The sequence below is a fragment of the Peromyscus maniculatus genome, chromosome 7, assembly GCF_049852395.1.
Source record: "Peromyscus maniculatus bairdii isolate BWxNUB_F1_BW_parent chromosome 7, HU_Pman_BW_mat_3.1, whole genome shotgun sequence".
Taxonomy (NCBI): Eukaryota; Metazoa; Chordata; class Mammalia; order Rodentia; family Cricetidae; genus Peromyscus; species Peromyscus maniculatus.
In genome coordinates this window covers 109,785,765-109,801,534 of record NC_134858.1, presented here as the reverse complement: position 1 = coordinate 109,801,534, position 15,770 = coordinate 109,785,765, and the positions used below count along the sequence as shown (strand labels likewise).

At 42.9% G+C, this 15,770-nt stretch overlaps 1 protein-coding gene across 14 annotated transcripts in view; it reads left to right on the top strand.

The window, feature by feature from the left end:
- Positions 1 to 781: 781 nt before the first annotated feature.
- The window catches only part of Arpp21 (cAMP regulated phosphoprotein 21), a 169,217-nt gene continuing 154,228 nt past the window's right edge, over positions 782 to 15,770 (top strand). For 8 of the 14 annotated variants that reach the window (XR_013052972.1, XM_076577225.1, XM_076577223.1 and 5 more), the window contains exon 1: positions 788 to 1,641. The gene's annotated coding sequence lies outside the window, so the exon portion shown is untranslated. Of the gene's footprint in view, positions 1,642 to 2,318; positions 2,872 to 3,417; positions 3,632 to 15,770 lie in introns of those variants that run through there. The other 6 variants (XM_042281832.2, XM_042281827.2, XM_042281831.2 and 3 more) reach the window with 5 other exon arrangements.

Genomic DNA, 15,770 nt, shown 5'->3' with positions numbered 1-15,770 from the left:
AGGGCTGGGTTTCTCTCAGTCAGAGCACCAGTGCTCACTCAGCAGGCGGGCGGCAGTGATCTGGGCGGTCTTGCATCCAGAAGACCAGCCTCGCTGAGCAGCTGGACTTGTGGTCTCTCTCAGTTCCAAAGCCCAGGCATCTCTAAGAGCTCAAGGCTGGGAACCATTTCGTGGGTGGGGTGAAGTGTTGCTGCCCAGGGCTGTTCTCTGCACTTGGCCCAGGAGAGTGAGCGCGGGTTCCCGGAGCGCCAGAAGCTCTGGCCAACCATCCCTGGGACTGGAGGTGGTACCCCGGCAAGGTAGGCAAGGGCTGGGAGCCGGGGCGCGCCCGATGGCTGGGAAGGAGAGGCGGGGTGGCGGGGCCGGGGCAGCGCGCCAGTTTCCTCTCTGATTAATGATGCTCGCGCTTCCGCGCGCGTGGCTCATGCGCTTTGTCTCCAGCTCAGGGGTGGCGAGAGCGATGGGGATGGCAGCGCCCAGCGCATCGAGCAGGTGCCGGCAGTGCTCAAGCGCTCGAACCTCAGCCTCGCGTGGTGGCACAGCGGCCAGGCATCGCCAAGCATCCCCGCAGGGTCACCTCCCTTCGCGGAGGGGTCAGGGACACGGGTCTAGGACTGGGGCAGTTGAGGGGCCACGTGCAGTGCTCTCGGTGCCCGGCCGGACACGTTCTCGGCTGGCGGGGAGGAGATGGGCGCCGCCTGGGAGCAGTGCCAGTCGCGTGGGAGGGCACTGCCGGGCGGGGCGGTCAGGAGGGCCCAGCGAGGCTGCTGACTCCAGCGGGACTGTGAGAGCGACAGGCAGGTGGACGCACTCACACAGCCCGAGAGAGACCGAGTGAGCAAGGAAGAGAGGAAGAAGAAACAAGGAAGGGAGAGAGGGAGAGAGAGAGAGAGAGAGAGAGAGAGAGAGAGAGAGAGAGAGAGAGAGAGAGAGAGAGAGAGAGAGAGAGAGAGAGAGAGAGAGAGAGAGAGAGAGAGAAGACAGGGAGCACTCAGTGGGCAGAGAGAGGGAGAGGGAGGGAAAGGACAGCCAGCTCCGCACACACGCTCCCTGCAGTCACCTCCGCCCACCCAACCCCAAGAAGTGGCCGGAGCGCAAAGTAGCGGAGACGCTGCGGGTTCCGACGATAGGAACCTGGTCCCCGCATTGCTGGTGGGACCGCAGGACGTGGAGGGACAGACAGATCAGCGCACGGACTGGCAACCGGAGGCAGTGGCTACTCCCGAGAGAGAGGAGCGAGCGCGAGCGGAGCAAAGCCGGGACACCCCCTGACACACACCCTTCCTGGTGCAGACAGACTGACAGACAGGCAAACCGACAGTCGGGAGCTCAGCAGCCTGGATTGGCGTGCAAGCTCTCTAGCAGCGACGACCTCCAAGCGTCCGGAGCGGAGACAGTCCGCCAGCTGCAGCCACTCGGTGCCCACCAGTGCTGTGTCTGGGCTGCGCGAGGACCCCTACCTCCAAGCCGAGGGCTCCCTTCGCTAGCAGTTAAATAAATCGACCAAACAACAGAGGCGAGCCACAAACCAAACTGACCCAAAGCATTCACTGAGAAACAATAATTATTCACAAAAGCCCCAAACGAAATCCAGTCAGTCAAGGCACCGGGACGCTGGGTAACTCCACTCTGTTCCTTCAGGTAAAACGCCAACTCTTGCTTGCGACGTGAACATCGCACCCCTTTTGTGTCTCACTGTCGGGGCTTTCTGTTTCCACTGCCCCCCTCCCCTTCTTTCTACCATCTACGTGTGCTTTCCTGTGGAACTGTTTGTCTCTGGGTTGTTTCTCTTCTGTTTCCATGTCTCCCCGAAGGCATGGGTGGACTTCCCTTCCCCCAGATCAGGCAGAAATTGAAAGCTGAGAAGGGGATTGAAAGGGGGGATGCTTTCTGTAACAGAAGTTTCGAATGATTTTATGTGGGTTTTGTAGTGCCAAGTTTGGAAATTCTCTTAGTTCAGCTGAAAAAGAGCTGCAGAGAAAATGGAAAGTTTTCACTTTCTTCTTTCACCGCAGAGGTCCTAGGTCACAAGAGGTGTGGGGGGGGGGGGGGGGGGTAATAATATTTTTGTTTTAGTTTTAAAATCTTGAAATCATTTTCATTGCAGCCTCCAATTTAAAGTTAGAAGTCTCAGGTGATAAACGTGGCAATAGGATTGGCTTTGAATTAGGCTAGCGTTTAAAAAAGTTTCTTGGGAAGAGAAATTATGACTTGGTATTTATGCCTCGGACGTGTTAAGTTCAAATCTTGGTCGCCTTCTGCAGATACAGAATAAGGCCAGCGTGTCAGTTTAGAGGAAAAGCAAAGAGGAAAGTCCCGGGGATGGTGAGCTGGGAGGTGCAAGGCAAGGCTGCTAGGAATGATCTCCCTGAGAATGAGTTACAGATGGAGACAATCATTTCACTGTCTGACTTCTCAATGTACTCAGCTCTGCGGGCAAGAATGACAGTCTCCAAAATTGAAATGAATCTGTATTTTTTTTAAATTTTTGCTCCAATGCAGAATAAATCTGAACTGTGCCCACCCCTTCCTCGTCTGCCTTAGAGATCAAGTCTGCTGTTACTGCTCCAAGTAAGCAGGAAGGAGACATGACAGGGAGACATCCATTCTTTTTTAATTCTGTAAAAGTCAGAAAGCCTTTGATACACACTTCAGCAAGCGTAGACTCTCTCCTTTCTTCTTCAGTATTATGTTGCCATAGGGCGGGGATGTCTGAATAGCATTTTAGCTAATGTTATTTTCATGGAAAAAAAAAAACAGTCATTTGGAAGGCACATGCTCTGGTTATGCGTCGTTCAAACAGCGGAGTGATCTTAACGTGGGGCTGCCTGTAAGAGACCCTGTCTTTTCAGGGTTATGTAGCTCTTCAAGGTATGTAACTGCTTATGTTTAATTCTCAATTTCCTTTGTCTTCATCTTCTTTTACTTTTTAATTGCTTTGACTGGCAGGTTATTTTTATGTTTCTAGAGAATAAGTCTAAATGCATTTTAAGGTGATAGATACACTTTGGTTTCATTACAAAGATTGGAAAAGATAATCTCTTGCTGTCTGTGCTTGCCTGTATTATTATGATTTGGTTTTAATGTAATGTTAAAGACATTGTTTTACACTATTATGTTATACATATCTTAGTTCCTCTCTGGGTATGATTTTGTCATCAGAATGATAAAGTAACTATTACTCTCTGTGAATGCTTTTTTAACAGTACTTTGTTTGGTTGAGGCATATTTAAAGAAACTTACCCAGCTCTGAGGAATGCCTTTAGCTTTCTCGGTGATTTAATTTCACTACATTTCTTTTTGGTGATATTCAGTTCTGACCCAGACAAGTAAGTGTGTGCGGCTTTGTGTGTGTGTGTGTGTGTGTGTGTGTGTGTGTGTGTGTGTTTTATTAGACTTGCAAATTGCCAATTTCCCAGAGACTGTTGTAGTAGATCCCAGTTGAGTGTGGTTACCTTGCGAACTGTAGCAATCGCCCTGTTGGAGCATGCTGCACTGGGGAGTTCTTTGCAGTCTGTTTTTAATGCTGTTTAATGAAGGAACAGGCAGCTCACTCTGCGATGAAAGAAGCATGAGAAAAGGCAGAGCCCTGTGAGGCTGTGAAGACTGCAGAGCAGAGGGAAAAGGAAAGGTAAAGACAGGCTACAGAGGTGGTCGTTTGAATCCAGTCCTCATATCTTATGAATGGGAATCCATTGGTCTGGGTGAGAGAATTCTCTCTGAATGGCTGGATAGGTCTTGCTTTGACTTCTGCACTGGTTCTTAGAAAGAAGACTCAATAATTTGAGTTCCTTAAAACTTGAAGGAGATGCTAACTGGGGACTTCCTGTGTGTCTACTATTTTTAATACAGACTGTGAGAATGTTGGGTAATGAATGCAGAAATAATTTCAAATTCCTGAATCATTGTTCTGCTGTGGCAGATGGGTTGGACCTTATGAAACATTCTGAGATTCAAAGAACTACCATTATCTTCAGATTGCGGGTGGTAATCTGAATTTCTGCCATGGGAATTGTTTAATTTTTTGTCATGGACTTGAAACTTTGCTCCAAAATTATGACAACTAAGGGAATCGGGGAGTTTTAGATGGGTGTGATAGAATATTTGGGTTGTTTCCTCCCTTTAAGTTTGAGGTAAACAACCCACACTTATTTTTCTAAAACTGCATATTTTAAAATGTGCATCTCAGAGGCAGCATTGATCACCTTTAGAATGGTATCCTTGGGGGCAAAGCGTCTTCACATGATAGCATGTAAGATACAAGAAGCCGTCTGTCTGCACTGCTGTTGCCTCTATGGTACACCTGTCTGAAGGTACCAAGTGGGGATGTTCAATCAGAAAGGTGTCTTGCCCGTTTTAGCATTAACAGCAAGCAATCATCAGGTCACTCATTTTTTCTTCCAAGTGAAACTCATTAGACAAAACACTTAAGTAGTTTCAAAATTAATAAACACAAGAGAATTGTGCAGTCTATATGAAATAGGGGGCTAAGTCATATCATTTTGTGTTAATGGCTCTATGAGAATTTAAAAAGTCAATATGACTGTGACTAAGTTTGAAATAAAATAAACAACTAAGAATAATACTTTGCATGAAGATATTGAAATTTTTGTTCGTTTTTGTTCATTTGTCTTCCAACTGGTATTTCTAGAGGGGGAAACTACCACATTGGCTGTTAATATTTCCCTCGGGTCTCTGCCTTTTGCTCCGGAGTACTGGTGCCTTTCTCAAGCTTCTCAACTCCAAGGGCATTCAAATCCGAATTCAAAGTGCATTTTGTCTTTTGACAAGATAATGATAAGCTATTTGAGAAGAGCTTAACATGAATCAGCTTCTGAAGACACAATGTAGATGGTAGCCAGGCATGGATATGATGGAGAATTCTTTTAGGGCAAGGAGGACAATGTGAAGCCCATAGAGCTGAACACTGCAAGTTAACTATTTGTTCATCAGTCAGTTTAATTTGAATCTGGTCTGTGTCAAGATTAGGCAAGAATGGGAGACCTAGAATTGTAGTTGACATGGGAAGCCATTTCTCCAGGGGTAAGTACTGACATCATTTGAATGGGGTTGTGCATTTAGGAATCTGTGACTCTCCTGATCACAGAAGGATCTGGCTTCCATAGCAATGCATCGGGTCACCTGGGAAGTTTCCAACATAACTTAAATTGATGATGTTGTATTTGTAAAACATCTGTCTCTTTCCTTAAGACAAAAGATCTTTGTATTTTAAGAATTGCTTAATTCAGAGGTTCCATGTTCCTGTGAGCTTTACTTTTTGTATTGTTCACCTCTATAATTCACATTAAATTTGAAGAACACATTTTAAGCACAATTATAGTATATATACTAAAAGATTGTGTAATGTGAAAAACACACACATACACACAGAGGCAACACAAACAAGACTATGTGATTGAATTTATTTGCATCTTTGCTTCTAAGTTCTGAGTTTCTTTTAAGATGTTTTCATGGTAAGTTCTTAAAAATAGATTTTTTTTCCATACTCCAGTCTTAGATTAATTTGGATCATGTTACATTATTGTTGGCTGTAGATATTGAAGTGTTGATTATGTATATTTACATCACAGACATCTCATATCTATAAAGATCCAATATAAAATGAGATATGACATAAGTCACCATGTATTTACTAAGCTTGGTAAAGAGTAAATTCCTTAAGTATCAAGCTCATGCAACAGTTTTTAATGTTGACAAGATTGTTATGCTACGGTCCCCAATCCTTTTCTGTCTGGGGATATTTTCTTAGTACATAAAACATATGCATAGCATCTTGAATGTGTCATTGCTGGGGCATATTTGTGTGACAGAACAAAAGAGCAATGGAAGCAAGGCAGAAAGTGAATTGAAATAGTTACACAAAACACTCGAAGAGGCAATAAAAACAGAAACCGGTGTTGTCTTGACTATATGGTATTGGCTTTCTGTCTTCAGACTGGATCCTTAGCTTTATACAATGCTGCTGCTGCTGCTGCTGCTGTTTCTTCTTCTTCTTCTTCTTCTTCTTCTTCTTCTTCTTCTTCTTCTTCTTCTTCTTCTTCTTCTTCTTCTTCTTCTCCTTCTTCTTCTTTTTTCTTTTCTAACTGCCAGCATATCTCCTGGCACTGCCAGGTGGAGAGAGGAGAAAGTTAACCATCATCTGTGGTCACAATAGATTGATGCTTTAAATTCCATCTATTCATTTTTTACATGAAAATCTCTCCCTGAAGTGTTTATAACCACAACTTAATGCATATAACAATATGACAAACTTACAAGGTGTTTATGCTCTGTAAAATCAAAATGAGGATCAAATGGCTATTGCAACTTATTGAAATGCTGACGATCACTTAATCTAGGAGTCTCATTCAAAGTATATATTCATAATTGTTACCTATCCATAAATTCACATCATATTTAAAAACATTACCACCACTCCTTTTATTTAACAACAGATAATCATTAGCTTTTTCTTCAGGAAAGGTGAGACACAAATTGTCTCTTTTATAAACAGGCTTCTAGCACATTCTCTATTTTCATAAGACTTCAAGATGATATATGCAGTTATTAAATTAAAAATAATTGGGTCCAATATACAAATTATTACAGTTCTGCTAATGTTAAAGTCTACAACCCCTTAAGTGGCATTCATTTAAAGGTAAAATCATGCAAAATTTAGTTCTATTTTAAAGAGAGGACTCAAGACTTTTAGGAAGACAACAGTGACATCATTATAAATTTCAAATATTTTAGCAAATTTTGTAGAGGTTTACTGGACATATTGTGGGTTATATTTTGATGCAGAAACACATAATGTGTTGAAATAGCAAATCTTCTCTTTATAGCTGTTTCCTAGAGACAAATTCACAAAGTTTATCTGCCTAAATTAGTCTAGATTGATTTCTTGTTTGTTGCCCTCATCATCCAATTTAGTGTTGGTGTTCTTAATAATCTGCATTCTTTTATTTCCAGGTCACTGGTTGCTTGTTTATTATATACTAAATACAGGATATAGAAGCAGAAAGCATAACCTGAAAACAAGCCAGGACGGTGGGTTTTCTGACACGTAGCAGATTCCCTTCATATTGCCTAGATAACAACCCTTACTTCAGAACATTCCAGAACACGAGATCTTTACAGGAAGAGGAAAATGAGCTCATTCATCCTGGCATTTTGATTTAGATTAAGAATCACCATAAAGAAGGTGCTGGAGAGATGGCTCAGTGGCTAAGAGCACTTGCTGGTCTCACAGAGGATCTGAGATCTGTTGCCAGTAGCCACATGGCGGCCCACAACCCACAGGCATGCTTGTAGCGCACATACATGCATATATACATACATAATACATACAGGCAAAACACTCATACGTACAAAGTAAATAAATTTGACAGTAATTTAAAACTATGGAAAAGGAATCAACATATATGAGATAAAATATTTCAATGTCTTTAAACTACAACATGGAACATCAATTTCTAAATGCTTTTGTTTCTCCCAGTTTAAATAAATTATCTTTTGATAAGTACAGAGACCACCCATATTCTCAACATTTCAAGCTGCTTTCAGAAGATTTCCTCAATGTTACAGCAGTTTAGAAAAATCTAGACCTGGACCACAGAATTTAAAGGAGGGGCAGGTCAACTAGTTGACATTCAGAGGTTAGTCTTGGTTCTTTCATTTTGAATTTGCCTATAATAAGCTCAATGGGAAAGTTAAAAACTGTCAATGATGTTCATGTTTCTAAAACTACAGACAAAATTCTCACAAGAAGTGCTAGCATTTATTTATAAGAAAACACAATGAATGATGTCTTCGCTTCATGTTTTGCTTGTCACTATGTGTAACTTCGGTGGGAATTCCAGTGCAGCTGGCTGCTGGGGGGATGACTTAATGGCATCGTCAGCTGAGGAGAAAACAAGCCGATTCCGTCCGCCGCAGAATGAACATTTCTGCAGCACTTGCCTAAGCTACACACTGCTTCTCTGAAACAAATTCTTAAATTCATGTTAAGCAACTTTGTAGCTGGAAATGGTACACTTTACACTTTGATTTATTTATTTTTAGGAAATGAGTCTACACAGTTTATTGTCAGATCATGACTCCTTATGGTACAAAGTCAAAACTGGTGTTGAATTCTCCCAAATGAGTTGTGAGAATTATGAGGGGGAATGGCTAAGCTAACACACTCACACTGCATAGCTTCATAGATTTACATGTTTATGTTTTATTTATTATAAATTTATTTAACTGTACTGGTGTTGGAAAATTTTAGGAGTTCCATCCAAAACTCCGCTGCACAGAGTTGATCTAATGACCTCTTATTTTATTCATTTCCTGACTCCTTTAATATTTCCCTTAACACATTTATTTTATAAGGACTGAAATCCTTTTCAGTCTTGAGGTTTTCACATATTCACTACGAATGTTCTGGAAACATTCGGGAATGCAGTGTTTATCAAGCTGCAGGAGCTTGCTGTAGAAACCTGCTCGCCCCAGAATGTCATGTGTATTGTAAGGAATGCATGTGTAGTCTCACAATTGTTGCTTTCTCCCAGAACTATAAATAACTTCTGCTTAGGAATTCTTTTCAGCATCAGGCAGTCGGGGAGTAGACATGATGTACCAGTTCACGTGTCACAAAAATGTTAGGCTCAGTGAGATGACTCAGCTAGTGCAGGTCCCTGCCTCCAAGACTGACAGCCTGAGTTCGATCCCTGGGACCTACACGTGGAAGGAGAGAACTGACTCCTGCAAGATGGCTCCTGAAGGCCACTCACACATGGTGGCATGTGAACACACATATACAACATACTACAACAAAGAATGTAAACATTTTTAAAAACTACACATCTTCTAGGGCCTTGATATAATTATCCTTCTACAAATGTTTTCTACATCAGTGTGTAAGTTAGAAGCAAATATATTATGACTTTAGTGGAGTTTGGGATTAGAATCCAGGTTAGGACTAGTGGAGAGGATGTGCTCACAGGTAGGCAGGGCCTCCTGTGACAAGAGCAGAAATAGCTCCCCAGGAAGTGTTTGTGGCCTACCTCAGAGTCTGTAAACAGAATTTGCATTACAGTCAAAGGTTCAGTGAGATAAAGCCTGCCTTCTGAACACCTGCAGGTGAGTTCTCCACCTCACCTCCAGAAATGGAGTTGATCACCTGAATTGGGATTTGGTCTAGATAACTGGCTTCAGAATAAGGAACAAATTATGGGACCCTAGCTTAGTAGCTAACCCGTGCACTAGCTCTCTGATGTTAGTCCACTAGTTAAGTAACTAGCAATTTAGTTGGCTACTAACTGCTTCCGTTCCCCATTTAGAAAGTGGAATGAGACTGCCCTCCTCCCAGGCTCGCCTCCTGGGATTAACCGTCCTGACAGGAAGCGGAATCCACTAAAAGGAAACCTTTATCCTTTCACATAAGAACACTAGACAGATTCATTTCATTTCATAAATGAAACACAGCTCTCTTATTTATTTTATGTTTTATGTGTATGCTTTGCCTGCAAGTATCATTCTGCAGAGGACAGAAGAGGGTTTCACGTCCCCTGGAACTGTGAGCTGCCACATGTGTGCTGAGAATTGTACCTAGGTTCTCTGGTAGAGCAACCAGTGCTCTTGATCTAACACACCCCCTTTAAAAATGCTTTAAAAGGAAGTTAGGATTCAGAACCTTTCCATTAATAGCTCTCTCTCTGTCTCTCTCTCTCTCTCTCTCTCTTACATATTTGGTTTTTCAGACAGGCTCTTGGTATGCATTACAAGCTAGCCTAGAACTCATGATCCTCATGACTCCCAGATGCTGGAATTGCACACACGCCACCATGCCCAGCTGCCAAATGTGAACACCAATTTTGGTGGTTGAAATTAATGAGCAGCTTAATACTTCTGTCTATGGCTCATCGAAGCCAAGTTAGTAACTAAATCCCAGTGTGTTGATTGTGAACGAGCACAGTCTTTCCTAAGGTCCTATCATTGATCAGCTCCCAAGGGGAGGGATGTCTGCCTGAGAGTTCCCAAACCTATCATTTGTTCAGGGCATTTTACTTGTGCAGTTTCTAACAACTCAAACAGACGGCCCAATTCTCAAATCTCTGAGCAGGTTGGTGGCTGGGATGACCCCATGAAGGCATAGCTTCGCAGTCAATCCTAGGTAGGGGGAGCGAACTCAGCAGAGTTCAGGTGGCATGGGAGATAAAAACGAGTTTCTAACCTAGGACAAAGAGAGTAGACTATGGGGGTTTGTAAGCAGCTTCTGTCATTCTCTCAGACTCTGGCTTCCTGTCCCAACGCTGTTTGGACAGAGCAGCTGAGATGGCCTCTGATCCCAAAGCGGCTGTGGATAATTTTGCTCAGTGAGTCAGCACTGGGCCTGCGAATACAGCCAGAGTAGGAAGGACGCTGCTGTCATGATGGGGTTCCCACTTAGTTCCCCTAACAGGAAGCAGAGAACCGCAAGCAGCACTCAGGATAGAAGAATGAGGGCCGCACAGAGCAGCAAATGCATCTGATAACTGCACTGTATTTTCTATTGAAATTTGGATATCTTACATTTTCCTGGGGAAATAATATGATCTGCTGTCCAGTGAAAATTCTCGGAAGCCTGAGGGTATGCTTACAAACCTTTCCTATTACAAGATTTGCTGTGAAACAAATAAAAGAAATACATGGATGCATAGAGGCATACAAATACAGAGAGTGTGTGTTAAAATCAACAAAACACACTTAACCCCCAAAAGCTAACTCCCTCAAATATTTTTTTCATAGTCCTAAGCAGTTCCAGGCTAGTATAGTGATTCTAGATGGTAGTTACTCAACCAAAGCTTACTGAATTAAACTGAATTGGACCTTTGTTATTATTGATTGCAGCTCATATTTGGGGCTTTCTAATCAGTCCCACATGAAGTTTTAATTGTATTTCCTTCATGGAATTTCAGCCCTAGCAGATCTGACAGCCATCTTTCTGTAAAAGAACACAACGATATCCTTAAATGTAACATGTAGCCACACTAGAGATTTCCTCTTGCCTTTTCAAACAAGCAGGAATTCTGTGGCAATCATAAGGCCCTCCAGTGTCAGCATGTTTGAACCCAATGAGTTCCTGCATGGGAGAAGGCTACAGTTAATACTCAGTTACCAAGTACTGGGAGATTGTGAGGCAAAGACAAGCACACCGTTTGAATTCTTGGCTCACAGCGCTGGAGACATCAGGCCTTTCTCGGATGTGTGCTTAGGAAGGGATTAAGTCTGGCTTCTAGGGGAAGGGTCAGTCCCAAGGACTGGGCAAGTAGGCAACCGCATAGCAGAAGGCAAGTTCAATGGCAGAGAACAGAGAGCTTTAGCCCACCAGGGCTTCCACAGGCAGGACCACCTTTTCTAAACCACAGCAGAGCTGATCTGGATAGAGTTCACCTGGCTTGAATGCCAAGGGATGTATTAATCCTCCCAGGACCACTGATGACTGCTTTATTCTCAGCTGTAAGGGTGATCTTGAGATAGAGAAATACAGAGAAGGCAGATAGATACATATGTGATAGATTAGATAGCTGCATAGATATATAGATACACAGATGATAGATATAAATGATCGCATATTTATATATAATGCATGCTTATATATAATACACACACATATGTACATGTATACATACATATGTATGTATATGTATATATATGAGACTATTTTAAATTAAACTGTAGGTTGCTCTAAGAGAGCTCATTCTTTAAAATTGTTGCAAGTTAGGCCGGGCGGTGGTGGCGCACGCCTTTAATCCCAGCACTCGGGAGGCAGAGCCAGGCGGATCGCTGTGAGTTCGAGGCCAGCCTGGGCTACCAAGTGAGCTCCAGGAAAGGCGCAAAGCTACGCAGAGAAACCCTGTCTCGAAAAACCAAAAAAAAAAAAAAAAAAAAAATTGTTGCAAGTTTTTATGTCCATGTGTTTGAGAACAGACATTGGAAAAAATGGGTCCACCAAAAAATCATCTAACTGCTCTCAATAGACAGCAGCTTGCTGTCTGTAGTTAAAAGGAGGTAGAATTTAGATACAATTCTGTAGGGAATCCCAGGAATCCAGAGGAAGGAATGGTCTAACCTGCAGGTTACCTGCCAAGCACAGCAGTCACATCAGATGATTGCATTGCATTTTGTACTACAATGTGTGTATTTGACATTATTCGTTTTAGTTTTTGTGTATGTGTTCCTATGTGTGCACATGTGTATGCTGGTATGTGGTGGAACAGAGATTGGCACTGGGATGGCTGATGTTTTGAGACAGGGTCTCTGTCTCTCACGCTGAGCCTCGAGCTCCCTGATTCAACTAGATTGGCTGGCCAGCCAGCTCCTGGGACCTGCCAGTCTGTCTAACCCAGCAGTGGAGTTACAGGTACCTGCCACCATGCCCAGCTTTTCACTGGCATCTGATTTCCTGTTTGTCTCACCTTACCTCACGAAGGTCCTCATGCTTAAGCAGCAAGTACTTGACCAGCTGATCCACTATGCAGCAGCTCCCCCAGACCCCCTCCTCCCAGTTGTCCTCATAGTTGTTGTCCTAGTCATCATCCTCCCCTCCCTCTCCTCCTCCTCCCTCTTTTCCTCCTCCTCCCTCTTTTCCTCCTCCTCCCTCTTTTCCTCCTCCTCCCCCTCCCTTCCCTCCTCCTCCCTCTCCTCCTTCCTCCCCTCCTTCCCTTCCTTTCCTTCTCCCCTCCCTCTCCCCCCTCTCCTCCTCCCCCTCCCTCTCCTCCTATCCCTCCGTCTCTTCCCTCTCCCCCTCCTCCCTCTCCTCCCCTCCTCCTTCCTCTTTTTCTTTAATGCAGTTCTTTCCATAGGTAGAGAGAAAACATCCAAGCAGGAGTCCCCTTTGTGAACTCATTCTCTGGGTAGAACTTTAGGGTGATGCTTTATTGATATGAGGCTCATAGGATCAAGTAAAAGTAGTGACCAAAACAAAACCTGGGAATGAGAGTCTCAGATGTCCTCACAGGAAATGGCATCTTGATTCACTGTTCTAGCTTGGTTCATGTCCAACTCCTTATTGCAGAACATTACGCCAAAGAGAAAAAAACAAACAAACATACAAACCACGCACCTATTTTGAGAAGTACCTATAAAGTGCTTTGTGATTTCTAAGATCTCTTTTAGTTTATCATTTCTGTGACTCAATGCCACTTCTTATTGTAATAAGTGTGGGTCTGTTTTTATATTGTATTGTTTATGAATTTTTATTATAGTTTTCCCCTTTAGGATTGAAAGCAAGCACAGTGCTGGGAAATGGGAGTAAGAGTTTAGGTAGTACCGTTATCAAGATAAGTCAGCAAAGAAATCGGGAGGTGAAGTCCCAAGAACTGGGCTCAGGTCCAACTCTGCAAGTTACTTGTTCATTTCTTAAGCATTCTGCATTGGCTACATCACTTCTAGAGTGGGATTGCTGTGAGAATTAACTACATAGTGTTTGTCCCAGTGATGGGCTTACTTATTTCTTTCCTGGTCCTCATATTTTTGTGCTTTGCTTGGGTGCTTTGGTCATGCCTAGCTGGAATCCATTTTTAGTACAGCCACACTCACATGTTCGGGGCTCAGGAGTCTGTCTTCTGTGGCCACCTGAGGTCCAAGTCATCTTTCTAGCAGACACCCCCTCGAGTGGATGGCATCCTTTTAAAGCCAGCTCGACAGAGACATCTTGAAAAAGAGATCCGGGTGAGGATGATTCAGAATTCCCGACCCACACAGAATTCCACGCAGCATTTCATTACCTGCTAACCTGACTCATCGGAGGTGAGACCATGTCTTTTTGTTAATTTACAAAGGAAGTTAACCAGGCTTCCTCCCAGACACATCTTGTGATAACATTGAGTTCAATTCTAGTACCCTTCCAGGAGTGATTTGAGTTACTATCTAAGAACTGGAAATGATCTCAAATTAAACAGGCCATAGGTTTGTGACTCATGCCATGGCAGAGAAAACCCATGAATCTATCTAGCACAAGTTGTTTGTAAAATCAGATTCATCCATTGGATTTAGCCAGACAAGAGAGCTCTAAATTTATATTTTCCTAAAATCACTAGAAAACATGACGTCATTGTGTTGACCTCACTGTGCAAAGAGATGTTCTGATGTCTTAAGATGAGAAACGATTGCCTTTTTCATTGCTCACGGATCAGTCAGTTTGCTTGCTTTGCTGGTATGTGTGCAGCATGGAGAGACAGACCCCGACCTGCAGACCTGGGTCTCAGGATGTATTTTCCTGTGTCTACATGAACTTACACTTAGAGTACGGAATCAACAGAAAGCCTGTGAAGTTCATGGATGAACACTGGGGAAGATTTAAAAAAGAGAAGAAGAAGGAAAAGAAAAGGAAGAATGTGGTGTTTTGCTGGGCTGGTTAGAGGAGCTGCCTGTGGCCATTTGCAGTGGCAATGGCGCTTACCTCTGCATTGACTCTCTCATTAGAAGCATTTGTTCTGCTCTGTGGGAACGCCTTGCCTCTGTGCTCTAAATTACCTTATTGCTCCAGGCAAAAAATCTTGCCAATGTGGAGAACCAAAAAATGTCTATAGGCTGTTCAAATTGCTTACTAAGGCCACATGGACAAAGATAAGTAAAATTCTGTGTTTTTGTATTGATTCTGAATTTGCTTTTTAGTCATTTGTGATCAGATCTTTTTACAGAGTCATCTCTTGGCATCAATCATTGCCTCTGTTGTTCTGTGTTCAAGACTCTGGTGTGTGTGGGGGCGGGGGGTAGATGTCATAGCTGCCCTGCCTTCTTTTGGGATCACAAAATGCTAGTATCTCTGGTGTGATATATTTTTTTTGAGGTAAATAAGACAAAACCTTGTTTTATTCCTTTAATGATCTTTCTTTGTGATAGGAACTATACTGTATTATATAACTGTCATTAAACACACACACACACACACACACACACACACACACTTATGTGTTATAATCTAGAAGAGAGACATTGAAAATCTCAGGGTCAAGGAAGGTTATGTAACAGAATTTTGGTACAGAAAGAAAGCAAAGAAAACAGGTACAAGTGGGTTGCCTTTGCCTGGGGTGGCTGCCAGCCTGGACGTGTGTACTGTCCTGTGCCATTGGCTGCTAGTTTCACCTGTCCTTCTGCCATGGTTTCTCCTGAGCTTGTGGACAGGTAATGTGCTCATCTGGATTTGAATCTCAGCCCCTCCTTTTCCTCACCTGCCCAAGATGGCCACAGGGAGCTTGTGGGTCCTTTCAGAAGTTTTGTGTATAAATATTTCCCACGTAATTAGGATTACAAGCTCCTGTTTGGTTTTACTACTCATGGACTGACTGTCAGTGAAAGTAGAGCAGCATGTAGCTCCACTTGCTGAGCATGTTTAAGGCCACCTTGGATTCCTACCCCAGCACCACACAAAAGAGGAGAAAAAATAAACTAGAAGATCTGAGAACTCAGAGAACAATGTGATGTTTTATTGTTTTAAATGCTATAAAGTTATAGTTTGAGAATGCTATGCAGTTATCTGTCCATGGATAAGTGAAAAACAGAAGTGAACTAAAGGAGTGGTCAGAGCCTTGTTTCTGAAAAGTGTTAGCACTATATTACATAATTGCAATAACAACAACAACAAAGGAGAGGAAAAAGATGCTTACACTCCAAATCAACATTTGAAGTTGCCCTAAATACTAACTTGACTCAGGCTGCTGGTTTAGGGATATAAGTTTGTACTTAGGAACAAATAAATGCCCACAGAATAAGGAATTATAGAAAAACATTAACTTTTCAGG